Raw genomic sequence first — 25,517 nt, 5'->3', positions numbered from 1 at the left:
TGGAGCCATGTGTGGACATGCAGATCGACACAATCCATCCAAAACTGAGGAAGTTCTGGTGTTCACAGACCATTTTATAACTAGAAAAGCACTGAGAGAGTGCAGACCTCCGCCAAGGATAGAGAGGAAAACAGGAAACCCATGCAGTAAAAGACCATGAGCTGGAATTAAACCCACGTCTCTGACACAGTTCTGTTTATGAATCACCTTCTTAACCAGTTGAGCTATCTTGACACCTTGCTCCAATTTGTTGGATGACATACTAACCTATGATGTTTTTGTCCTATTTTGGACCACATACTAAAACATACTAAAAAATTCAAAGTGATCCAGAATCCAGGATCCTTTCCAGATTGCCACCAAAATTAAATCAGCTCTTCCTCTTACCATAGTCTACATCCCCTCAAAATTTCATGTGAATCTGCCCAGGCGTTTTGAGTTATCTTGCTAACAGACAGACAGACGGACAAACGCTGGGTGTCACATAACCTCCTTGGCGGAGGTAACCATGTTCATGCAATCAGGCTAATTAGAAATCACAGGTTTACTCCTTTTTGTTTCAGTGATTCAGTTTTCTAACTTTCACATTGTGATCACAGTTGTAGTTACTTTTTCTATATAGACTTGATCATATTTTGTTGACCATTTTACTTTCTGTCACTGACTTTATAACGGTCAGGGGGTCCACAGGCCTCTAACAGACTGATGGAAGCATTAAAGCAAAGTCCTGTGGCATCTGTGAGAACTAGCGACGAGCTAAGCTAACGCTGTTGCCTCTGTGGAGCCGCAGATGTTGGATATCACTGTTGAGCTTTCCAGCCATTGCATCTGTGTCCAACAGAGCTGCCCTACATTAACCACTTAGACCCAGTGGGTGGTCGATTTAAGCCCAGCTTGCCACCTGGCCTGCAGTGCACTGGCCCAAGCCCTGGTTGTGTTTTTGGTTAATCCAGTGTTCCTCCTGCTCTCTTGCACTGAGACCTACTGGGTGAACTCGGTCCATCTGGCCCCAGACTGTGTGATATTGGTCCAGACCTTTATGTAATCACACTGAATGATGACTCACATTAGAAAGGCTAGTGATGAACTTTACTCCTATGAGCGGTAATGTCAACATGTCAAAACATTAAGTTATAATATTACAAAAAATAAACCTCAATTAAATTCATTGGCAACTAATTTTGATTTTTGTCCAATTATTGGTTGCACCCTTTGTCCACTCACAGTTCAGCATAGCTGATTACAGAATTCCTCCTTCCAAAAAATAGCTCAGACGTGGTCATTTCTAAGAGTTTTCTGACTGCAGGCTGCATGCTTTCTTGCACCTCTTAGAAATCAGAAATGGACACTTAGACTCTATTCCTGAAAAAGCATAGCTCTGTTTTCCTCACTTGTAGCCATTGTATTTATGCTCCGTGGCAACCTTTCTTTCAGGAGGCCAGAGGAGAGAAACTAATGAATGATTTAACTTCATTTGAGGGATCAACACCCAGCAGCACAACTCCCGTTGGCTCGCTGTCACTTTGAGAAGAATGGAGTTGGGGCTGAAGGGGAGGGTTGGTGTTTTGGATGGTGTTGTGATGGAGAGAAAGAAACAGGAGGAGGGATTTGTGGACCGGATAGCGTGGTGACATCAGCTTTGAAAAATGTGTGTGTGCAAGTGAGTGAGAGTGTGTGTGTGTGTGTGTGTGTGTGTGTGTGTGTGTGTGTGTGTGTGTGAGAGAGAGCTGGAATCAGAGGAGGAGAATGGAAAGAGGTCTCACTCTGATACTTTTATTTAGAACAAAAAAAATACAAAAGCTCGCTCCAGCTTAAAAAATGCTGTAATTTATGCTGTAAATATGCTCAAATGTGTTAGCCTGATATCTTTTAATGTGCGGTTTGGATGTCACCCTCTACATTTTGTTGACATCTATGCAAAAATAGATAGATAGATAGATAGATAGATAGATAGATAGATAGATAGATAGATAGATAGATAGATAGATAGATAGATAGATAGATAGAGAAAAAATTAAAGGTATCCAGTAGCTCACACATTCTAGAAAGATAAAGAAGTCAATGTACAAAACAATGTGCAATAAACATACAAATTGTGCCGGTTGGAGAAACAAGGTGGCAAAACTGCTGATATTTGAAATAAAGGTGCAAAATCAATGGTATTTACAATAGAAAGGACTATTAAAAGTTAAACTAATATAATGAGCATAAATGGTTCGTGTTTATAAGGCCTGAAGTGGTCTTTAACCCTTTGATGCGCAGTGTGGATCAGGAGATGCCAATTTTCCGTTGGATTTGGGTCACTTTTGACCCTTGTTGCACATCAAAAGGTTAAAAACTATGCAAAACCGTTCAAAAGTTTGTAGTCACCCAGACAATTTCATGTTTTTCATGAAAACTCACTCCTTTTTTCATGCGCTCACATAACTGCACAAGGGTTTTCTAATCATCAATTAGCCTTTCAACACCATTAGCTAACATAATGTAGCATTAGAACACAGCAGTGATGGTTGCTGGAAATGTTCCTCTGTACCCCTATGGAGATATTCCATTAAAAATTTCCAGCTAGAATAGTCATTTACCACATTAACAATGTCTAGACTGTATTTATGATCAATTTAATGTCCTCTTCATTGAAAAAAAGACTGCCTATCTTTCACAAATAAAGGCATTTCCAAGTGAGTCCAAACTTTTGAACGGTAGTGTACCATATAAGTTCAATTAACTTAGGAAAAACATATTTACACTAAGTAAACTAGAGAAGAAAAGGATGTTTTACAAGGTAGATTCTGATACAGTGTCACTTACAAAAGGCCAAAGTAAGTTTATATTCTTCAAATTTGCAGTTTCTGGACCAAACTGGAGAAACTTGCACGTATTTATCTCCTCAAAAACTCCCAATTTGATCATTTTAAGGGTTAATTTCTGCACGTGGGATTCAGAATTTGAGCAATAACCAGTATGTTGTTTGCGAGCGAGTGAGACGTCGTTGTCAACAGACGATCTGCGGAGGAATCAGACAGCGTGCTTAACCGTGACCGAGAGAGAGAGGGAGAGGGAGGAGGGGGAGAGAGAGAAGAGAGAGGGGAGAGAAAAGGCGTTTCCACGTTTCAGCAGCCGGTTCCAGAGCAGCGGAGAGCGGAGCAGCGGACACAACGGAGGAATCACGACCCGAAGCCCGCATTTCTGCTTTCTTCTCCCCAAACTGTGACTGACAGCCCGTGCAGCCCGTGTCCCCTTCACGGCCGCGTTGTTTCCCACGCTGATGAAACCCGTTCATCACTGAGCAGAAGTGAACCCACAAGAGACCGACGAGGTGGACTTTTTTTTTTCCTTCTCCTTCTCCCCCTGCGCCGTCTTCTTTCTCCAGATTCCCACAGAGCTGATTTCTGTGAGGCTTTTAGAGGAAATAATCTCCCCGCAGACCTCCATCTCTCTCCTCAGTCTGTAGCTGACTCATTTTGACCGGGGTGAGTACATCCCTCTAACTCTCCCTTCTTCTTTCTATTTTTTTATTCTTCCCATTTCATTTTAATTTTTTTTCTGTTCATCTTTGCTTTAAGACCTAAATCCCCGGAGTGTGTCTCATTCATTGCTGGGAGTCAGCCCGCCTCCCCCATTCATGGATATGGATCATTTCTCTCCTTGCATACCGTTACATGGAGACCACTTCACAGCCTGCCTGTAAAATGTAGCTTCTCATGTTTCTTTTGGTTTCAAATTGGGGGGGAAGCTAATAAATGATGCGTTCAGAGTCCCTATGGGTATATAAGTTAAATGGGCCAATCAAATTCATGTACTTGGGGACGCTTTACTCTTTCTTCAACATAAATTATGAATAGAATATATGTTCAAAATGAGGTTTGGGAGCACTTTTTTGTATCTGTAAACATCCTGAAAGGAGTGAGGTACGAGAAATGAGCAATGGCCTCGTTTACTCGACTCATCTTAGTCATGAACTCTACTTTTAAGTGGCAAAGCGGTGAATTTTCCATTCTCAAGAGGGCCTTTAACACACCAATAATTAACCTAATTGGATTGGGTTTAGTGCTGCTGCCTGACATCCCCACAGAGCTGCACCAGAGGCTGATGTCTGCCCAGTCGTAATATAATAAAAGCTTATCGGGGATCTGTGCTTGGAAGGATCACGGCAGCTCTTTTTGGGATATTCGGCCTCTATAGCGACACACGCTGACCCCTGGTGACCACCTGTGACAGCCCATGCTTAGAGTGTGTGAGCGGATGGGGAAGGGCCGGAAATTTTATGAATGGATGCGTCTGGACAGTGTGCGTTTGCTCGGAGGGGTGGAGGACACTAGAACTCGTCGTCTCACCTCACATCCCCGCACTGTGTCCACGTTTTCATCTCCTGATAGTGTCACGAGAGAAATATTATGACAGTTTATTTTAGGCCCGAGGCGATTTTTTGCTCAAAGTCAAAGCAATAAAATGCTGCATGTACGGCACAAAGGGGCACACTTCCCTTGTCCTCAAAGATAGAGCATCTTAATTGAATTTTCAACCAAAAGTATATTTTACATGAAGAAAAAAACCTGTCCTGCATCACACGCTTTGTGAATATCTGGTTTTTTTGCTCTTCAGAGGGCAGGAAGACTGTTTTTAGCTTCTTTTCAGCTTAACAGCTTCTGTTTTTAGCGAGTTCAAATGCAGAAGAACCAGTATTGGCACAATGTATAAATAGCCAATGAGACTGTGACTATTTTATTTGACATGTTTTACAGTTTTTAGAGCTTGGTTAAGATTGAATTTAACTTCCTACAGCCTAATGTTGATGCTGTTTTTATTATTATTATTTGAACCAACATTCCCAAAGAAATAAATCCTCAGAATTGACATTTCTATTTAATCCACTGAGCTAGTTTCTGATTTTTCCTGCAGGAAAAAGTCCTTTACCTCTATGGAGACAGCACAACCATGACTGGACACAGAGAGAGCTTTTGTCTTTTGTGCAGCATGACACGGTTATATTGCCATAAATAATAAAAAAGACCTTTGAATTTATTTGATTATTTATTTTCTAACTGCATTTTTCCAAGTTCCAACAAGTATTAACAATACTGGGGGCAATGGTGCCTCTACATACTATAGATATTTTACTATTTTTAATTTTAATTTGTCTCCTACCTGGTATGTTTAAGCACAGCCTGCAGTTCAACCTCGTTCAGCTGAAAATTCTCTCAATTATACTGAAGTCACTGTTGGTCACAGATGATTCTCTAATGGCTTCTCGGTTGCGCCAAGAAATGTAAAATTTTATGTTTTTTACAGAATCTGCTTCGACCAAGCAATTTATTTTTAGCGATTTATTTTTACATTTAGCGGAACCGTCGCCATGTAAAGCTTACGTAGTTTTGGTTTCCCAACCAAACATCGCATCACAGATGAGCAGTTCAAAGACAGTCAGACACTTCCAAACCCAGTGATTCTTTCTGCTTTTACAATTTCTGGTGTCACTTTAGCAATTTTGCAAAGACAGCGTTGACAGGTTTAGGAGTTAAGAGGGTTTAAAAAGGCGTGGAAAGTGATTTTCAGCCGTCAGAGTCGTTGCAAAATTCATTTTCCGTCGAGCTACTTGTGGCTTCAGTTCTAATTTGAAGCAGTTTGTGGGCCGTGCATGTGATTAATCTCTATCCATCCGTTGCATCCAGACCCCATCTGACTCATGTACAGTGCTGAAAAGAGAGTGACGCTTGTACAGCATGACAGCTGTCAGTCCATTTCCTGTGAGGCTGCATTCCTCTCATTTTATCCCCCAACAGTGTGCATTCTTTACGAGCCGCAGAGCGTTCCCATGCAGTGATTATGCGCTCGCTTTTCTGTCTTTCCGAGGACATTCCGGCTTTGATAAGAAGCTGTAATTTCAGGTTAAATGTCCAAAGCGAGGATCCTTACAAGTATACAAGTACAAGCTGGTCTGTGTGAGCCTTGACTCAGCTTTTTGGGAGCCGGTCTCCTCTGTGATACAAATCGATCCGTCTTCTTGGACGGAGAGAGAGGAGAAAAAAAACAAACCGGGCAGCGCAGCAGAAATGTGCTTCCTCTCTCGGGTTCACTTCCTCTGTGTGTGTGTCGGTGGTGTCGGTTGTCCTCCGCCGCCGCCAGGGGAATGTTTGTGGTTGACTGTTTGCAGGCGCTGAGTCAAACACAGTTTTCGGGAAGATCAGTGTTAAACTGGTGGAACTTGAAACAATCAAAACAAGCCTCTTTTTTTCCTTCATAGACTTTCACGACTTCCATGTTAGTAAGCTGTTTGTTGTCACACATTTCAGGAGATAATAGCGCAGAAAGTAATGCTCCCAATCACGTCATCCATTAGCTTAAGTAACAAATTACAGCTTCTGCTCTCAGCCTAACAAGCAAAATGCTGAAAGGATGTGTTATTTTTAGTGTGAAGGGAACATGATGAAACCCATGCATTCACTCTGTTTTACCCAAAATGAAAGTCCGGTGTTGAGTTTGGTTACTTCTGCAACCGCAAGAAATGAGGAATCGAAACTTTGCTCAGACGAAAGTAGACTCACTAACATCTGATCTGTTTCCTCTCACCCCACTTTTGGTTTCATGTGCTTTGAAACGGCAGACTGCAGCATCCTGAGAGGGACGTTAATCATTATTCATTAATCAGTTGGCGCTCTTTTTGTTCTGGTTTTATGTTTCAAGCGGTTTATTCGGAATTTAAGCACAAAAAATGCCAATAGTTGGTGCTAGGTGGCTCACTTTTTTCACTTTTTATTCATCGATACAGCATTTATAAGCCACTTCATTTAGCTTTAATTTATCATTATGCCTATTAATAAGAGCATGAACAATAATAGGAAGAAAATGAGGGGAAAAAGCAGCTGTTTCCTGCTTTTAGAACCACAGAAGGTTTTGTTTTATGGTGGCTGGCATCTGATTTTTGCGTTAAAGTAAGTAAATGTTGCACCGCCATGACACAAACTGCATGCATGCAAGCCAGTGAGCTATTCATCCCCATGCATGAATCATTCATCCATTATAGCCTAATTTCGTGCGCCATTCATGATGACGAAAATATCAAAATATTATCAGAAAACATCCTTTACTTGTTACTTTTAAAGCATGGGTGGCTGTTCCGAAGTGGGGGCTTAAACACAAACTCATTTTTGTAGACTTGCCTTTAAGCGATGTCGTGTTTTATTGTATACTAAAGTTTCCATTGCTTTTACCATTTTAATCACGTTTATTACTACTGGCATATTGCATTTTGTATTTAACTCCCTTCAATAAAACTTTACATATCTTCTCCTGGCTGCCTTGGCTAAAGATAAAACTATAATAATGTCAAACAGGGCCCAGATTTATACATTTTCTACGTATAAGGCTTTGGATTTTGTTTTTGTATGAGTCCACAAGTTTGATTTTAACCCAACCATAACTCTCTGTTTTGGTCTTTTGTTTCAAGCAGCAGAATTTAGACATTAAGGTTACAATAATAAGCATTGTCTGTGAAAAAGTGTCTGAAAAAGCCTTTATATCAGTGTTTTATCAGCTGCATTGCGTGCCAAGCTTTAAATACTTGATATGTAGTTAATGATTATATGATAATGAAGATAAAGCATTTAAGTAAGTGCAAACAGCTTTTCATGCACAAAATAAGCGTACTAACACATTGCTATACCAAATGTGATGTTGCCAGTTTTGGCGGCTGTCAAAAACACCTCAATGGCGACATAGATAGGCAATTTAACGGATAAATGAATGTATAGTGGGCTGGTGTATGATAGTCTGGGATGGTTGAAGATACACGTTGTTAAGATACAGTGCGCTCTGTCATAAACATGCAAGCTTTCCACATAATATTTTGAATGTCACTGGGATTAGTTATTTTACTAAATTGGTGGAGACCGCCACCAGTCTGGCAACCCTGCACACCTGTGTCACGCAGACGCTGCAAATTGGGCCGCATTTCACGCAGCCGGTGGGAGGACGTTAATGGTGAAAATGGAGCGATTTTTAATCACATGAATGTGCAAACCGGGTGAACAAAAGAGAAATGGAGAGCTTGAGCTGCAGAGAAACGGAAAATTTAACACGAAGACGACGGAAAGAAGCGACTGGAGGACAGGCAGCAGGTGTTGCAGTAAAAGCCGAGCGAAGCGACGCGAGCAAGAAGAATGCACAAACATGAGTTTATTTGTCCTCCACGGATGCAAAACTCATTGAAACTTATTCACAAGGGAGCAGACTGCTAATAAAACACGGAGAAAGTGAAAGAAATGAGTCCAGTGTTAAGGTAAGACTGCTTTAAGTAGGATTGTATTGGCTGCTTTACATGCTGTGGAAACGCTAATGAGTAGGTGGACCCGATTCATGACTGAGGAGGCTTTTATTGTTCTAGTGGTTCTTCTGTTGGCTTTATCCAACCAGTGTGGCTTTAATAATGGAAGACATGGTGAAGTTTTAGTTGTATTTTAGTCAGATAGAGCCGAGGCAGTTTAATGTAATTCCAATGTAACGCTAGTTTCTGCGGTTGTCCAGACCAGCTAATTAATCACACCTGGGCAGTGATGCACCTTTACCGTCTGCAGCGCCAATCACTCAGAGGTTCTCCGAAAAGTGTGTTTTAACTAATTTTTTTACTCCTAAGATTGTATTTTCATTTTAGATTTTTCTATTTTGTCAGACTACAGATAATATTCATTATTACTGCAGAAAGCAATTCATGACAAAATAGAGAAAAAATAAACTATTTTTATTACCATCGATAAAAATAAGTTTTCAGAAAATGTATAAAAATTGAGTTATCCGTGTTTGCAAATAAACCCTTCAATTTTCCTTTATCCAACAATTTCATTGCATAAAATTTCATTGTTCGTTAAATTATATTGTTCTCAGCCATATTTAAATTTGAATAATGTTTTGTTCAGTTCCTGTCTCGTCTTTGGATTTATGTGGGATCTTGATAAAATTACACAAAGATAACTAAGTATCTTGTTTCAGATTGTGGCATTGATGCACTGAACAGGCTGTAGGTTCATTATTTTCACCCCTTGATTGCATAAATATGTAGGATATCTGCTTTAGATTATCGTGACAATCTAGTTTAACCCCCATTACCACAGATATGGACGACACTGACAGCAGCGACGTCCTATATTTAATAAAACCGACCTGATGTGACAACAATGCATGTCAACACAGCTCACTGGGTAATTAAGACCACATCCTGCTGTAAACCAATACAAGTGTGTGTGGTCCCAGATTGTCGACTTGGATGTCGTGAAAAACAAGCCGTGTTTGTTAGCGAGGCAGCCTCGGTGTCAGCGGAAGGATCGCTTCCTGCAGCGGTGGATCCTCTGACATGCCTCCTGGCACACAGAGGTAGCAGATATTTCACTGTCAGACTACCTTTACCTTTTGTTTCCCATGCTCCCCCTCCTCCTCCTCCTCCTCCTCACCGGCTGCACTTGTTTATTTCCACCATGTGTACACTGAGCTCCCAGGAAGCTATGAGTTACAGCGAGCCAGTGTCATTATGGCAGTTGCATCACCGTCTGTAATCTGCACTACGGCTGGCCGTGTGCATCGTCCTGCAGCCCGCTTTTCTTCGCTGTGTTCTGTGGTATCCATTTACAGATTAAACTGTTGGAGCAGACGCTGCTGGAGAGTGTTTCTGAAGTAAACGGACAACACATGGTGGTCATGAAGCGAGTGAATGTACTCAGAATGTGTGGCAAAAGTTTCAGTGGAATCCTGCAGACCAGAACCAAACTATGCTTGAGTTGATGCCGAGAAATATAACATTAAGGAATAGTCTTCCATTATATTCAGGCAAGGAGTAAATGAAGCTTTAAAGCAGCACAACAAGGCTGATCTAGTAAATTATGCAATTCTTTTCTACCTATCTAATACATAAATCCTTTACATATAATGCACTAATTTTATTTCTGTTGACCCTAGCTGGATTTCAAAGGGTTAGACATCAACAGTTTTATCAAATGAAGCCCCTGAGCTGAATCACTGCACTTCTTTTTTTTAAAACTGAGTCATCGCTCACTCGTTTCTGTTCACCGACATTTGTTTTAGCAAACCCCCTCTGCTGTTCAGCTTGATTGACTTTTTGGCCCGACTACATAGGAACCTGATGCTTCACATCACAAACAATCGTCATAAACATCAGTGTTGCTGCATGTACAACCTGAGGCTTTACATGTTGAGCATGCTCTGCAGATGACATAACACATTTCAGTATTAACAGTATTTCTAACCTATATAACAGGGCCGCACAATTATAGCTGAAATAATAATTCTGAATATTTTGATCAGTATTAAAATCGCACTTGTTTTTTGAATTCATTCATTGATTTTTAGGGACAAATTATTGATACATATTTGGAATATTTTGTGCTACATTCCTGCTAATGTACAAATCTTTGTATTAAAATAAGAGCTAAAATCTATCCCCTGAATTCAGTGCATGTCCTCGAGGCAAAATGGTTCAAAAAGCAGCTCACTTGCTAAACTCCTGTTTGGTAAACACGGCAGTTTACTGCTGTTACCTAAACGCCTCACACACAGTCCATGGTGTGGATGCTAGCTAGGCAGGGTGTTCATGGGTTGTATTCTACAAGTGTAGTATTGTGCACGTCAGTGTCATTGCTGATCTTTTTCATTTAATTGTGGGAAGCAAACATTATGATTTAATATTAGATTTTAATTGTGAAGCCTTATCTAGTGTGTTGAGCCCTCATGCTGTGCATGAGGTGGAACGCTATAGGAAACACTAGTGTGATGTCTCGGTCTCAGTCACTGGGGTCACAAGAAGTGATACTGCCAGCAGGACTGAGTAGGTGTGGGCCAGAGTGAAACCAGCACCCAGAGCCAACCTTGCCGCCCCCACTGCTTTAAAAATGTCTGTAACAAGCACTGCTTACTGTGTTACTCTTAGCACTGGATGCTCTGCTCTTGGCAAACCTTGAGGGTGAATACTGCATTTCCAGTTGCATCAGCAGATGTAATCCGTTTTTATTACAGACTCTGGTACCTTATATTCTAGATACATTATAGATGATCCTGTTAGGTGGCTTTTGTGATTTGAATCCACCCACTAGCATACAGTACATGAATATGTACCGTTTCATTTGCAGGTTAATGCAGATGGCAGATGATTATGTTGATGTTTACCTTGGAAATTGGCATTAAAAACCATGTACGTGTGAGGAAATGAGCAGGCAGTCTCAGTGTATTATGCATTTAACCTGAAGGAGACATTTACCTCAACACAGCAGTTGAATATCTGAAGCATGTGCAATGATTTATTTTAAATTCCCCAATGCTACAGAGGTTAAGCCTTTTTCTTTCAGGCTGTAGCCACCACATACACCAAAAAAAAAAACAAAAACATCACAGATTAAATCCCTCCAGCAACTGCTTGGTTGCGTGGTCTGTTGGTTGCTGTGCTACAAGTGACGCCTACACCAGTAGAAAGCTACTTTTTCATGCGCGCTTTCACTTTTGACGCCGCTCATCTGTATTGTCGACACTGCTGCATGTTGTAAATGAATCTGTGAAAGTGCAAAACTCTAGAGTTTTCAGATTTCTTCTTTTAGGGTGGAGCAGCAGCAAGAGGTAGCAAGGATTTATGGAGATGTGATTTGTGTGATTTTGTTGAGTTTTAGACATAAGACGGGCGTTGCCTGCTTTAACACAGCTGTGGAAGTGTTTCATAAGCCCAATCTGTCTGGCTGGCAGTGTTTCACAGTAGCCACAATAATGGATGAAATGATCCCCACACACCACACAACACATAGGCAGTACACCTAAGCCTACACAGAAGGGCATAGCCACACAAACAGCAACAGATTGACTGAAGCGCACACATGCACAGACACGTGGGCATACACAAACACTGTTTTGCTCTGTTTTATATGTACATACGCATGCACACATTTGATGTAGGCCATTCTCCTTTGTCCATGTGTGTAATCTACTCTAGTGCTTGACTCTGAATGAAACGCCTCAGTGGGTCTGATTGGATTTGATAAGACTCGATTCGATTGAAGCAGGAGGGAGGGTAGGGAGCTGACTATAGTTCTGTGTGTGTCTTTCAGGTGTTACAGGATATGCTGTCAGAGGTCACCTCAAGCGTCGACTCTGTCTCTGTCTGCCCATCTCTCTCTCTTACATCAGCAATAATCATCAAATTGACTGTGAAAAGTCCCAGCATCCAAATGTTTCACTCTTGCCCATCGTTGTGTGTATTAGTGTAAATGTGTGTTTGATCACACCAAACTCTCCACCACCTCCAGAGCGCCATCACACTCTTCGATCAAAGTTGGAGTCAAGTAGGAAACATTACGACACTGAATGTACTGTAGCCAGCTGCTCAGCAAAAGCCCTGGAGTCCCTGTTAGTGCTGTCGAGCTCATGAATGTCACATGGTGTCCTCATCTACACAGACTGTGTTCACACACAGAAGCACAATCATTTTACAAAGCGAAGGAAAACCAATAATATAAGCCAACACAATGTATTCAGGTGCTTGTAGAAAACAGCAGCCGAGTACAGTGCACTGAGTTTCCTGGCGTTTCCATTGCATTATTTGCATTGCCCTGTAAATCCATGCAGTTTCTCTGGTTTTTAATGCAATGTAAAGTCTAGCACCTCTAATGGAAGCAGCACTTCCATTGTTAGAAGTAGAGAGAACTAAATCACAAATTACTTCTTGAAAGTTATGCAATAAGGCATTTAAAAAAATAAGAATTAGATTTTTTTTAAGATTTTCCAAAAACCTGAAGTTAACTTGTGCACCATTTTTCCAAGTGCAGACAGAAGTTGCCAAAATAGCGACTGCAAACTATCAATATTTAACTATTATCATTTATAATTTGTTTCTTTACCTGTCCTCTAATCTCCTCTGTGTAAACGCAGCCTGCAATTCAGCTAGTAATCTCAGATTTTTTTATGTGACTTATTGCTTTATGATTGCACCAAGTTGTGCTGAAATGTTTGCTTTTTACAGACTCTGCTGAGAACAAATGCTTTTATTTTGGCAAATTTTTATATGAAATATGTAGAATGAAGTGATTTTGATGAAAGGTCATAGTTTTAGGCTTAGATTTGGTTAATTTTCCAGACAGAACTGCAAATTGCACGTGATTACTCCAGATACTGGAAGGTTCAAATTTTTATTTTTTTTAATTTTTTTTTTTACAGTGTTTAGGTCTGATAAATGGTGTCATTTTGATGATTTTTAAAATGGACAATTAGCAGGTTCAGAGGGTTGATATAGTGGAGGTAGCTGGATTTCTGCGTTGGGTGCTGACAGGGTTCATAGACAAGGCTACCACAATGTGACCAAAAATCTGCGAGGGGCAACTAAACATTGCCATTGGATGTTTCTGTAGTTCATGGTTGACCCATTAAGCTGTCACTGACTGTAGTTTGGTATTCAACTGTAGCTTCACAATGTTTTGTGTAGACACTAGTACTACATGTATAAGTGAGGATTGTTCGTGCTGTTTAATCATTTTTCCAATTACTTTATTAGAGACTATAGTGAGGTGTGTCTTTTTTTTTATGTCTTTTATCCACTTTTTGGTGCAGTTACGTTCTGTTATTTCCTAACTTGCAGTGCTCTGGCTGTCTCCTGCTGTCACACTATTATTTCAGCTCATTTGATATGCCATTTGTAAACAATGTTGATGCTGATACTAGGCTTCAGCAACACGTTGTGGGTTACTGCTGGTCTGGGGAGGGGTCAGACGATTGTTTCATTTGAGAGGAGTATGCCAGTAGGCCCCAGTAATTATGAATGCAATGCTGACCAGAAAGGTATACACCCACCACTATTCCCTCCTGCTACCTCCACTGCCTTTGTCCATGCACATTCTCAAGGCTTTTGTCCTGTTCTCCTGTGGGGGAGGACTGAAGCAAAAAGCTATATGGTTTTCTTATGCACACTTTGCAACCAAAATAAAAAGTTTGTTTGGACAGACTTTTCATTTGGTCAGAAAAGTAGTCTGTTGTAGCTGCATTAATGCTGCAGATCAGTGATGCTGCATCTAATAAGAACATTTTTGAACTTACAACACTTGCATGACAGCAGGCATAAATAAAGGTTTGGGCTTATGTTTGTGCCTATTCTGATATTTTAAAGATGACCTTGAATGGCCCCAACCTCCCTGTGCATAAATGCACTTTTACAATATGTCAAACAGTTCATTTCAGCACAAGACTTTAGAGCCATACACTTACAATATAACTGACAAAAACAGCAACCAAACCATTCACTGTTTTTCAGAACTGCTGTCATTCATCATTAGAAATGACTCAAATCATACCTCAAACTGAAACTGAAAAGGGAGGCCCACCCTATGATAGCCCTGCTGGGTGTGGGCATCTGTTTGTGTGCATGACAAACGGCTAACTTTTTGGTCAGTTTCTGTTTTTGTCTTGCGACAGACGAGTTGTCAGCCTGTGGCGCCGTGGAGAAGCTGGCAGTGCCCGTTGGGGAGTCTGGTGTGCTTGCGCTTCTTCATCTGCTCGTTGGATGACGATGGATTTTTGTATGTGTGTGTCTGTGTATGATGAATAAGCTCATGGTGTGGGTGGAAAGTACGGGTCTGTAACAGTTGCTCTGATGAGCCATGAGTGCCTTGATGAAACACTTATTTGTTGCTGTGGTGATTCAGCGCCGTGGCCGCTTTTGTTTTTTGTTTGTGCTGCCCTGAGTTGGACCTGAACAGGACAAAATGTTGTCTTTATCTACATTGTTGGCTTCTGAAATGCATGCTTTGCTTTAAAATTCCTCTGAAAGCCAAAGGTCTGCTTTTCCGTCTGAAGAAGGTTTGCTTTCTGAATTCATCAGTTAAACGTCTGAACGTGTCTTTGAAAGCCTTAATGTTATTACCTCCATTACCTTGTCGACTGTCCTGTGTGTGTGCATGTTCATGTACTGTTTGTGTAGTTGAAAAAACCTCAGGAATCAGGTTAACCTCCATGCCACAGAGATGAAAAATTCACAAAGCACATGCAGACTAGTACACACACGAAGCTTCTCTCCACTTCGACTCAAACTGATAAAATGCGATGCAGGCGTCAAACTTGTTCGGTGTATGTTGTTTATATAACCGTCTGGGGACCTGTGTACCCACCTAGTGCTCGAGGTATTGCGGCTCGCACTAATGCATTGTACCATTACACAAAGACCCGACTAGAGGCTTTTATGTAATACCTTTTCAGAGTTTTTGGAGGAACTAAACAAGAGGTGGGCAACAAGCAACCCACAAGCCACATCTGCCCTTGTTTAATTTCAGTCTGGTCCCACATCTGTTTCTGCTTTTGTAGCAATGATTTCAAAAATTTAGGAACATCTTCTCAATTATATTTTGTACAATCATCAAAGAATCATTATTCTTTGTTCATGGAAACTGAAAGAGTCCCTCTGTGAATTCAAAATGGTAAACACTAGTTTCTCCTTCATTTAACCTCTGAGGCCTTTTACCTTTGATTACACGTGCAGCTTTGCATAATCGTGGCTCTAAAATCTCATTGACTTGAAGTGAGAATCCTTCGTGTTCTCTCCAGGTAAAACTTCAGTTAGATTAAATTCTTCCCATTAGCTGTTATATAATGTGTTTATCTGTGCAGGAACAAATCAGCTACAGCATTATGATCACAGATGAATGCTTGAAAGCTAATGTCACCATCATGCAAACAGTTTGCACTGTTTATGGTAATTTACCTAAAGCAGAAACTATCAGTTAAAGAATGTAAATGTTTCATTTGAGTTTGTGTGGAGTCTTTCTAGAAGTTTAGGGAAAATGTACAGATATTGGCATCTGGACTGAAAGAGGAAAGATACCAGTAAAATATTTTCATGTAGCTACATTCAGGGATTTCATTTATAAAAGTGTGTAGTCTGATTTTATAGTTAGGAATATTACACTTATAATTAAAATGGCGATCTTTATGGATTAAGTTGTTATGTTGATTTTACCAATGGAGGGTAAGTCAGTGTGGAATTTTATTAGATTGACTTTAATTTAGAAATTCAATTGCCCATACATGACCAACAAAACTAGTGTTTTTATTTAGTAGCAGATGCCACGATGGCATTTGTGTGATTGAAAAAACACATTAGCTTGTTATCCGGCCAATAAGTGACTTGATATTAACCAAACTCAATTAGGAGAGTCAGTAATTTTGTTTCCAAACAGAAATGGCCCAATGGCTGTTTGTTTAGAGCTGTAGTGACTATATAGCTGCCCTCCAACATGTAGTTCAGGATTTGAAAAGACTACTGGACTCTCACTCCGTTATTGCAAAAACATTTTAGTTAGCCTTGCACTGTTGCTCAAATTGTAAGCAGTGTTTGACAGACTTTGGACAGATGAGGAACTATCGAGCAGGAAAGTCAATTTGACTTCGGCATTAGCAGGAACGGCAAAGCACAGAATGTTATCGCAGAATCGATGTGAATGAAAGCATCAGAATGAGAGACAAACAATAAATAACCCTGCTGTGATCCTTGTAAAGACCTCACGCAGCATCTCGTCTCGCATTAGGAGAACAACAATGTGTAGTAGAGCAAATGGAACTTTAATGGTTGTATTACACAAGCAGTAATTGAATTCAAGCAATCTTCGTGATGAAAGTTATGTTTCGGCTATACCGATAATTACTGCAAGGAGACTGAGCTGAGCTTTACTGGTTGCTAAGACAGATGGTCTGGTAACCAAGGATCTAATTAGCAATGATTCATAATATTACTACTACTACTTCTAGTAGTTACAATGTGTTGTAATGATATGGTGGAAAAGGAACCGTTTCACTGGAATTGAGGATACTGCAATAGCTGCATAATGGCTCTTTATCTAACCGCTACTCAACAGCACATCAGCCAACAACTATTTTCCATAGTATTCAAGAGGTAATGGTCTGAAATGCTTTCAATAAATATTTGTATTATTTAAATGATCTTGCTCATGTGTAAAGCAGTGTTTTGTTGGAGTTCTCTTAAATTGTTAATGACCTTTACATGATATTTAGTCATGCAAGGAATGTTACTTAAGAAATGACAATGCAATCATGAAGTTATCTCAGCAAATGCTGGACTGATTGGTATGAAAGTTAATAAAGATTCATCAACTTTAGAGATCTCCAGACTTTTCATCTAGGGCCAGCAACTTAAAGAACTGCTAGCATGGCTGACTGGTTATCTTAACAACATGAGGTGCAATTTTTGTATTTTTCTATTCAGTCAACAGGTTGCAAGCACACCATAACCGTAAATGCCATTTCAGTCCTGTTTTGCCATTGAGAACACCCATTTAACTGTGAGTTATTACCTTAATAATGTGGAGTATAAATAGCAGGACTGCACCCCGAGTCCTGCAATGGATTCATCTACAGTCCTGTTATTATAGAACTCCATAATAGAGCCGTAAAGTGAAGAGACGATGAAGGCAGGCAGGTAAAATACGGCAGTTAGATGTTTCACGTCCCGTCGATGCAGGGTGATGGACTGAATTTCATTTTCTCTGAATTGCACCCATCTTCCAGCGTGCTTAATCCACTAATGGGGCAATAGAGAGGACTGAGCAACAGAAAGAGAGACAGAGTAATAGAGGAGGACTTAGAGGGAGAGGAGGCAGAGTAATCTGAAATTTTGAGTCACGCCTGGAGTCTGAAACACGGACTGAACAACTTGTTTAATCTCTAATGGACTGTTTGGGGACTCCTGCCCATTTGTGTGTGTGTGTGAGAGAAAGACAAAGAGGGGTCAGTGGCTCCAATATAGACAGCCATTCCCCACAGTCCCTGACTATTTGACTTCATGTCCCCGTTGGTGAAAGAGAAGGGGAAGCTGCCATTAAAGATTGCCTCTCCTCTGTGTGTGTGCGCCTTGTCGCTTCGCCTCCTTCGGATCAGATGATGGTTGTAACTGATGATGACTCAGACTACCCTCCTTCCCCCTCTCCTTCCTCCACCTTCCCCTCATCCTGCTCTCCCTCCACCCTTTTCTTTCACCTCCTCTTCCTGGATCTTTTCCTTCCTCCCTCTTTTCTCTGAGATTCAGAGCAGCAGCAGCTCTTGTGTTTCCAGTGGCAGTTGCTGCAGATTAAGAATCAGGATAAATCAGTAGATGTGTTTTCTTCCACAACCCTTTTATGTTTTCTAAAATGCTGACAATTGAAGATCAAGAGTCGTCCTTAATTAAATAACACTTTTTGCTAGTTAATGCAGAACCTTGTTAGCTGACAAAAGTGTGCTTTTAAATGCCTTTCATGGACAACTCACCAAAATCACAGTTTACAAATTAGAATAATTCAACGTGTCCTTTTTGGGCCATTATTATGAATTTACCAGTGGAAAATATGAAGAAAAAAGCTAAATCCAGCTTTGTTCTTGGTTTTCTGAGAGCTTAGGTGCAGAATTCAGAGGGATGGTTGTAGTTGGTGGTTTCAAATTGTTCATTGGAAATTTTACGGTATATAACATGTTTTCATGTTGTTTTGGAACTTGATGTATTCTGTGTTGACGCTTACTTTATCAATCAATGACTTGCAACTTTCTTGTAGGCCATCGGTTGTAACTATCATACAGAGATGATGGTTTAGAAAACTATCCAGTCTGTTTAACTAATGATGAGCATCTGTCACACACCGATCGCACAAACCTTCATCCAAACACTGATTGTTGATTGTCAGATCACTCCTGCCACCCGCTTCCATTTGAGATCAAACCACCTCTACGTTTGCCACTGTATCAAACTCTCATTATTGTTTCTACATTCAATTTAAAATGCCGCCTCAGTGCCCTTAACCACTTATTTAGCTTTAGGCATTGTAAAAAACAAAGCACCCAATGCTGTGCCTAAGCTTTTCTTTTGTTATGAGAAGCCTGTACGCCTTTCAAGAGTATTTGGATTTAGATTTCAAGGTGTCAGCACAATATTAGTTTTGATATTGAAATTCAGAAGCTTAAGTTCACCGTGTAGCAGTGTAATATCCTGTTAGATGTGAGGGCTGTTACAGCAGATTAAAGGCAGAGTGCAACATTGTCTAGAAATGTAAATTAGGCCTCAGCCTGCCAACTTGGAGTCCTGCAGAAAAAACAGAGGAACAAAGAATTGTGGAGTTATGTGACTCAAGGTCTCAGATGTGCACTTGTGTGTTACGCTGTGAATGCGTGCAAGGTGGGCAGATGAGAAGAGATTAGAATCCATCAGAAAATACAGGGAAAAAAGAATGAAGCTGTCGATGTTCTTTCCTTGTGTTATAGAAATTTACTCCACTTTAGAAACCTTTCTGTGTGCGTGTTATCTCTGTTTAAGGCACAGGACACATCAGTTTTTCAGCATAGGAAGAAGCAGTCTTTGAATAATACGCCCTTGCATCAGTCAAACAGCTGAAAGAAGAATGTAAATACCAACACAGTGGGTTTGAATAACTAGTTATATATTAAAAATACCCTATTAGGACTTCTATTTCTACCCTGCTGTGCTTGTGAAGGCGTAAATCAGCTCTGAAGAATGGAGGCTTTTTGGTTTCTGTCTTTTAAACAGGTCAGAACGGGGCGGAATAATATTCTTACTTTTCGGCGACAAATCCTCTCACACATCGCGGCTCCTCTGCCTTTCTTGTTGCAGAGACTGAAAATACAACAAAAGGCAATTTCTCCTCCTCCCACTTCTCTGCTGCTTCCAACTCCTCCACCACCTTTACTTTTCCCTCTTGTCAGACGGTGGAGCCGCATGATTACAGCCGACATTCTTTAAGAAGTGTGCTTTATGTAAGGGTGTGCAGGAATGTGTAATAGTGCTGTGTGCCAACATGGAGACCTCTGTGTGAGAAACTTCATATTTCTGAGCACGCTCGTTTCTGTATTCAACATGCAGTTGGTGTGTGCATCTACTTTTCTGTACATACAAGCATTTGTGTGGGTTGATGCAGGCATGGTGCTCTGGCCTGTTTATCCCTGTGTGTGTGTGTGTGTGTCTGCAGCTGTGGCTGTTGTCCACTGTGTGAGGCGAGGTTATGGCATCCTGTTCCTTTTCCTCGCTGGAGCAGGGCCAGCCACAGTGAACTTTGCATTACAGTGGGATACAGCCCCATTATCACTGTGGAGAATGTCGGCATCCGGACCAAGGCCTGCTGTGCAACCGTGTTGTGTGTTTGTATGTGCATGGTCATGTATGTGTTCACGTTTGTATCTAGCAGAAAAGATATTAGAAGATTTATTTCCTTCAGTCTTTCACCTAGACGGTGGTGTTTATTGATGGTGGTGTGAATATTTGGTTACTTCTGCATGTATCTGCCAATGTTCTTGTGCTTGTGTCATGTTTATGCTCTTGCATTTCTGTATTTGTGGAGACCAAATGTGTTAGTTTGTGTAAAATGTTTGTACTAAATGAATAATCAGTAGGTCAGTCCAGCTGTTTCAGTGCCTTAACCTTACCAAATCTTCAGGACTGTGGCGTTAGATCATAAAACTAACTAATCGTTGTCCTGTCAGTGCTGACATCAGATCAGAAATGTCATATCTAGTTTAAGCAGGTATTGACAGATTATGTACACTGGTGTTTAATTTGGAGGACTTGCTGTTCCAGTTATTGTAACGGTATCAAGCCATTATAACTCGTCTCTGCTAATGAAGAATTTACACATTTTCCAGCTACCTTCCTACAGCAAGCAAAGTGGTTGGAGTCAATGAAAAGCCCTACCAGTTAGAATGTGTCTGTTTGGGTCCATGCAGGGCTTCTGCATTTGATTTAAGTTGTGCATGCAAACAAAATCTGTCATGCGTGACTAAACATTGTTATTGGTTGCACCAGTAACGTCAGATTTACCGCTAATTTTTGGTTTAGTTTTGTCTGAGCTGTGTGTGCGCTGCAGTGTCTGAGAGGAAACTGGAGGTTTCTCTGCCTTAGTGTCTATTAATGCCAGTGAGGCTTTCAGGAAACACTGGTAAATTGTAGCATCTGTGGTCTGCAAGTGTGGTGTTTAGGTAAATTGTAGCTTCAGAAAACAACCTAGGTTGCACTCAAACCTCCATGAGTCTCTGCATGTGTAGAGGTCCCACTGCACCACCCATGTTTTACCATCTTTAAGTTTAACAACATCAATTTGAAAAACAGCAAGATAAATAAACAAAACATCCACCTACATCTGCATTACTGTTTACAATTATTTACATAATGTGGTGTTTAGTAACTGCCAAGAAAGGTAACATTTGAAATGTATTTTAACTGTTACCTTTGCAGGATAACTTTGGCCTTGCTGAAATTGTTTGCTGGTGCACCTAAATTAAAAAGTGAGGTGTGCCACTGCGATGTAGTGTACAAGGTTATTCTGGTGCCCTGGGTCCAAACCTTCATCACCTCTGTGCAGCAATCATCTCCACCTTGACAAGCGATTCTGTAAATGCAGAGATAAGCCGCCTGAACAAACCCAGAGTTGCAGGCTAACAGGCTGCATATGCTCGTAAATACCACAGTCCAACAACGGGAGAAACAAACATGCTGTTGAAGTCACAATGTTCACACGTCTCTATCTGCTGGGAATAGGTGAGAATGTGGGTTTGTTCAGGTGTCTGTCAAACACAGACTTGAAAACATACAAATACACCTACACGATGCAACAATATGCAGTGGATGAAGGCTAGGATGGCAGCAGGAGAAAACCAGTCTATTTTACTGTGTCCCAAAACAAAAAACTTTTTCAGAAAGATGTCACCTCACTGACATGATAGGCGAACATATGAGCAAGAAGTTTCTCTCTCTCTCTCCTCTCCGTCTTTTCCATTTTGTCCAAATGCTGCAGCAGCAGATTTCCAGCTAGCTGTTTCTCCATCTGGAATCAAGCAGGAGGCAAACAGGAACTGATTTTTTTTTTTTTTTTTTGGGTCCTTGTTTTTGTCCAGGCTGCTGCTTGAAGTTATTTATGCAAAGGTACTGTGTGTAAAGTGAGTGGGGTGAGCACTCCTCACCATCAAAGTCAGAGTGGGCCTTTTATCAGCATTGCTTTGCATGTCTGCCTAAGTGATTTTGACCCTGTGTGTGTGTGTGTTTCTTGGCCCTGTACTTGTTTTACCTTTGTTTGCATATCGCTGAGAGGAGGAGGAAGTGTGGTGGAGGTGCTGGTGGTGTTTGCAGGCTGTACTCTCTTCTGTCTGCTACAGTCAAAATGTCTTCTGCTGTTTAAAAGGCCTCAACAATGGGAATATCAAAGCAAGAATCAAATTAAATTTTTACAGGTTGCCTTTTTTTAGATGGATGTTGCTGCTTCTCAGGGTTTAGGGACATGCAGAACTCTGAGGTGTCTCAACAACATAGTCACATACCTTACAATAAATAGGAGGGAAACTGAAAGTATTCACTTCCATTTAACCAAAATGTGTGCCATCGCAATGCTTTGGATTTTGTTTAAATGAAGCAAGCCAGGTGTAAAATGACAATTTGTACAGATCCAGACTAGTTGTTTCCCATTATTACTTTTTATGCTAACTAAGCTAATAGACCTCTGACTGGTTACATAATATGAAATGAACCTTGAGTGTTGTTTGTAACACAAAATCAAGAGGAAAAGTATGAATAAACTAGTCTGAGTTTACAGGCATTTAACTAAATGATTTTCCCCTCATGTGCTCTGTGCTTTACCTGTACAAAGTAGAGCAAAGTTATTGAGAAGCTGCACCAGAAATCAGGAAGCAGGTCTTTTCTGTAGAGCCAAAGTGGGCAAATTGCACATAGTTTTCAAAATTCATGTTTTAACACTTTCTGCTACTGTTGCTCAAAGGGCCAGGGGATATATTTATTAATTTAAAGCATAAAGAAGCTATGATGTCCAGATTTCATTCTCATTTCTATTCTCAGAATATAATTTTGTCTGTCAAAATAGACAATAACAATATCAATAGGGCACAAGACTGTTCACTTAAAACAGATTGGAAGATGGTGGAAGTGTCTCAGAAAAAGAGAAAGGGGAGAAAATAGAATGTGTGAGATTATGTGAGCAGCACAGTGGGGGGGGGGGAAAGAGAAATGTGACGATGAGAGGGAAAGGTGGAGGTGGTCGAGATGTTCATGGGGTAAATGGAGGAAGATGAAGCAGCACGTTGAAGGGAGGTAGTGAACAAAAGGTGTTGGAGACTGCGAGGATGTGAGAAAAGAAAATGAGGAGTGTTTGATTTTTGTCAGTGTCACTTGTCTGGGCTCATGTAACCTGAAGGTTATTTTCTCCTCAAAGAAAGAAACTGAAGCACAAGTACACAGTTCAAAGTGTGACAGTAGCTAAGCACACAGTCTTACTTCCATAGATCCACATTGTGTAAATTAGTCATTCACTTTGCCAGTGAGAGATACATGAAAAAGATTTTTCACAGAAATGACAATGAATTTCCAACTTCAAATGTAGTAAACGGTGAACAGGATGATACTTAATGTACAAATGAGTAGCAAAATGTTTTTTCTCTTATCTGTAAAGCTCACAAGTGTAGGAGTGACAATTTGTGGTTTTATGGACAGTTACATGCCAGACTATTTCTTCTTCATGCACAATTACCTCTTTGAGTCACGTTCCCTAATTTCCAGTCTTTGTGCTAAACTAAATTAGCTTTGTAATGAAAGCAATGTTGTTGTCATGTGTCCCCACAAGAAATCAGGAGCTACAAAGCACCTGATTGCACCAAATTAGGAGAATAAAATGGGGTAGAAATCGGTTGCAGAATGTAATATAAGAGAGCTTGATTTGAGAAGGCCAGAGCTTCTATGTGAGAATGTGTGTAGCTCTATTATTACCCTGTATTTTACCAAAAATTACATTTCAGGTTCTTGTCATTTAGTACCAGAGTTGGAAATATTTAAGGTGGCTGTTCTCAACTACATTGTACGTTTGCATTGTGGTGATATTTAGAGCAATGTGCAGAACAACCTGCTGAGGTTTTACATCATGAAAGCTGAGGATAGTCAGTCAGAAGGCTTGTTTACACCTGAAATTAGCATGTGTCTTCAGTGAGCTAGTCACAAGTAAACGGCTCCAAGTACATCAGTTCACACAGAATGCGTCTGCACATGCATTTTGAAGAGACTGCACAAACTGCTAATCATTTCCGTTTGCAAAGTGCAAACGGGTTGTTGTTGTTTTTGAAGTGGTTGAAAGCAACAGTGCTCTTCCTGTGTCTAGTCTGCTTGAAATATGTAGAAGTAAACTAAATCAAATCAATACAGACTGTATTTGTTGACTGGTGTGTTCCAGGCAAACTTAATCTGAATTTAATGAACTCATTATATATCTCTGGGCTTTTTGAAATTTGAGAATGAGTTTGTGCTTCGGGTAACTCGGAGGTTGTCAGTTGAGTAGGTTTTCCCACCATGAGGCCACGGATGCGTTTATGTAAATACTGCTAAAAGAATGTGGCTGTATGTGGTCTGAGCAATCGGATGTCAGTCCATCCTCAATGAATCTTGGCTGCATTCACTCCTGTACTTGTAGAGCTGTCCACTTGCGATAGGATCACACACCACATGTTATTCAGGGCAGCTGTCAGGCGTGGAAGTAATTGGGTGGAGTGCATGTCTCATGTTCAAGTCAGACTGCGGTTGGGGTAAGTAGGGTGCTGCAGAGATACCAGGTTGGGGTTATGGTATGTGTTAGTCAAAGTTAGCTCAGAAAATAACAGTTGGATGTTAGGACATGTTTTGACTCGGTTAAGGTGGAAACACACACTGATGAACATGAGAAGGGAATTAATAATATGCCAAGATGGATGTCAATGTCAACAACTTCAGAAAGGGTAGCTTGGACTGTGCGACATATTTCAGTCTGAAGTAAACAAGACATTGTTTTCTTTGCTTCAGTAGCAGTTTGGAGAATAAAAGTAGTATAATCAGATTGTCAGCAACTGCTGCTCAAAATAACTGAGAAAAGATAGACCCTCAAGCATTGCTGGTTAGTAAAATTTGTGTACATCAAAGAACTCGGGATGTGTAACCAACTCAACTTAGATTTCAAAAGTTTCTTCAATATTCACATCAAGACATGACTGTATTAGAGACTGTATTAAATATAAGCTACTGTTGTAGGATGTATCATCATTATGCTATAGTTGATGTATTTACTCAGAGATTTAGGTTCTTGTGGATATTTTGGGGATTGAAAGAGGCTTTAAACATCATTTAGCTTCTTTGGTGTAAATTAGTGCTTCCTTTCTGCATCCTGTTCATTGAGTTTCTTTACCTCTTTCCTCTTCCACTCATGAATTCATGCTGTGAACTTTAACCCCTTGAGGAAATGAGATGCCATTAGAGTGACTGTTGTGCCATCTGGCTCTCATCGTCTCATCAGGACGGTGTTGTAAACATGTCTGAAACACAAGTCGGAGCTCACGGAAAGGGAAACTTGCAAAACGCTGCATCTCTTCGCTGCCCTTCCTCGTGCTCGTCCTCTCCCTCAGGCGTCTCTCTGCTCGCCTTTTAATTCTCATGCCCCTGTTCACACACAAACATTCACAGCGAGACGTCATCGGCTGAT

At 40.6% G+C, this 25,517-nt stretch overlaps 1 protein-coding gene across 2 annotated transcripts in view; it reads left to right on the top strand.

The window, feature by feature from the left end:
* Window positions 1-25,517, top strand: part of LOC110967752 (proliferation and apoptosis adaptor protein 15) — an 81,256-nt gene that overhangs the window by 21,540 nt on the left and 34,199 nt on the right. The window contains exon 1 of one of the 2 annotated variants that reach the window (XM_022217450.2): window positions 3,034-3,470. The exons of the other annotated variant lie outside the window; for it this stretch is intronic. The gene's annotated coding sequence lies outside the window, so the exon portion shown is untranslated. Of the gene's footprint in view, window positions 1-3,033; window positions 3,471-25,517 lie in introns of those variants that run through there. 2 annotated transcript variants of the gene reach the window in all.

Source organism: Acanthochromis polyacanthus, chromosome 23, assembly GCF_021347895.1.
Source record: "Acanthochromis polyacanthus isolate Apoly-LR-REF ecotype Palm Island chromosome 23, KAUST_Apoly_ChrSc, whole genome shotgun sequence".
Classification (NCBI taxonomy): Eukaryota; Metazoa; Chordata; class Actinopteri; family Pomacentridae; genus Acanthochromis; species Acanthochromis polyacanthus.
This window is presented reverse-complemented; position numbering and strand designations above follow the sequence as displayed.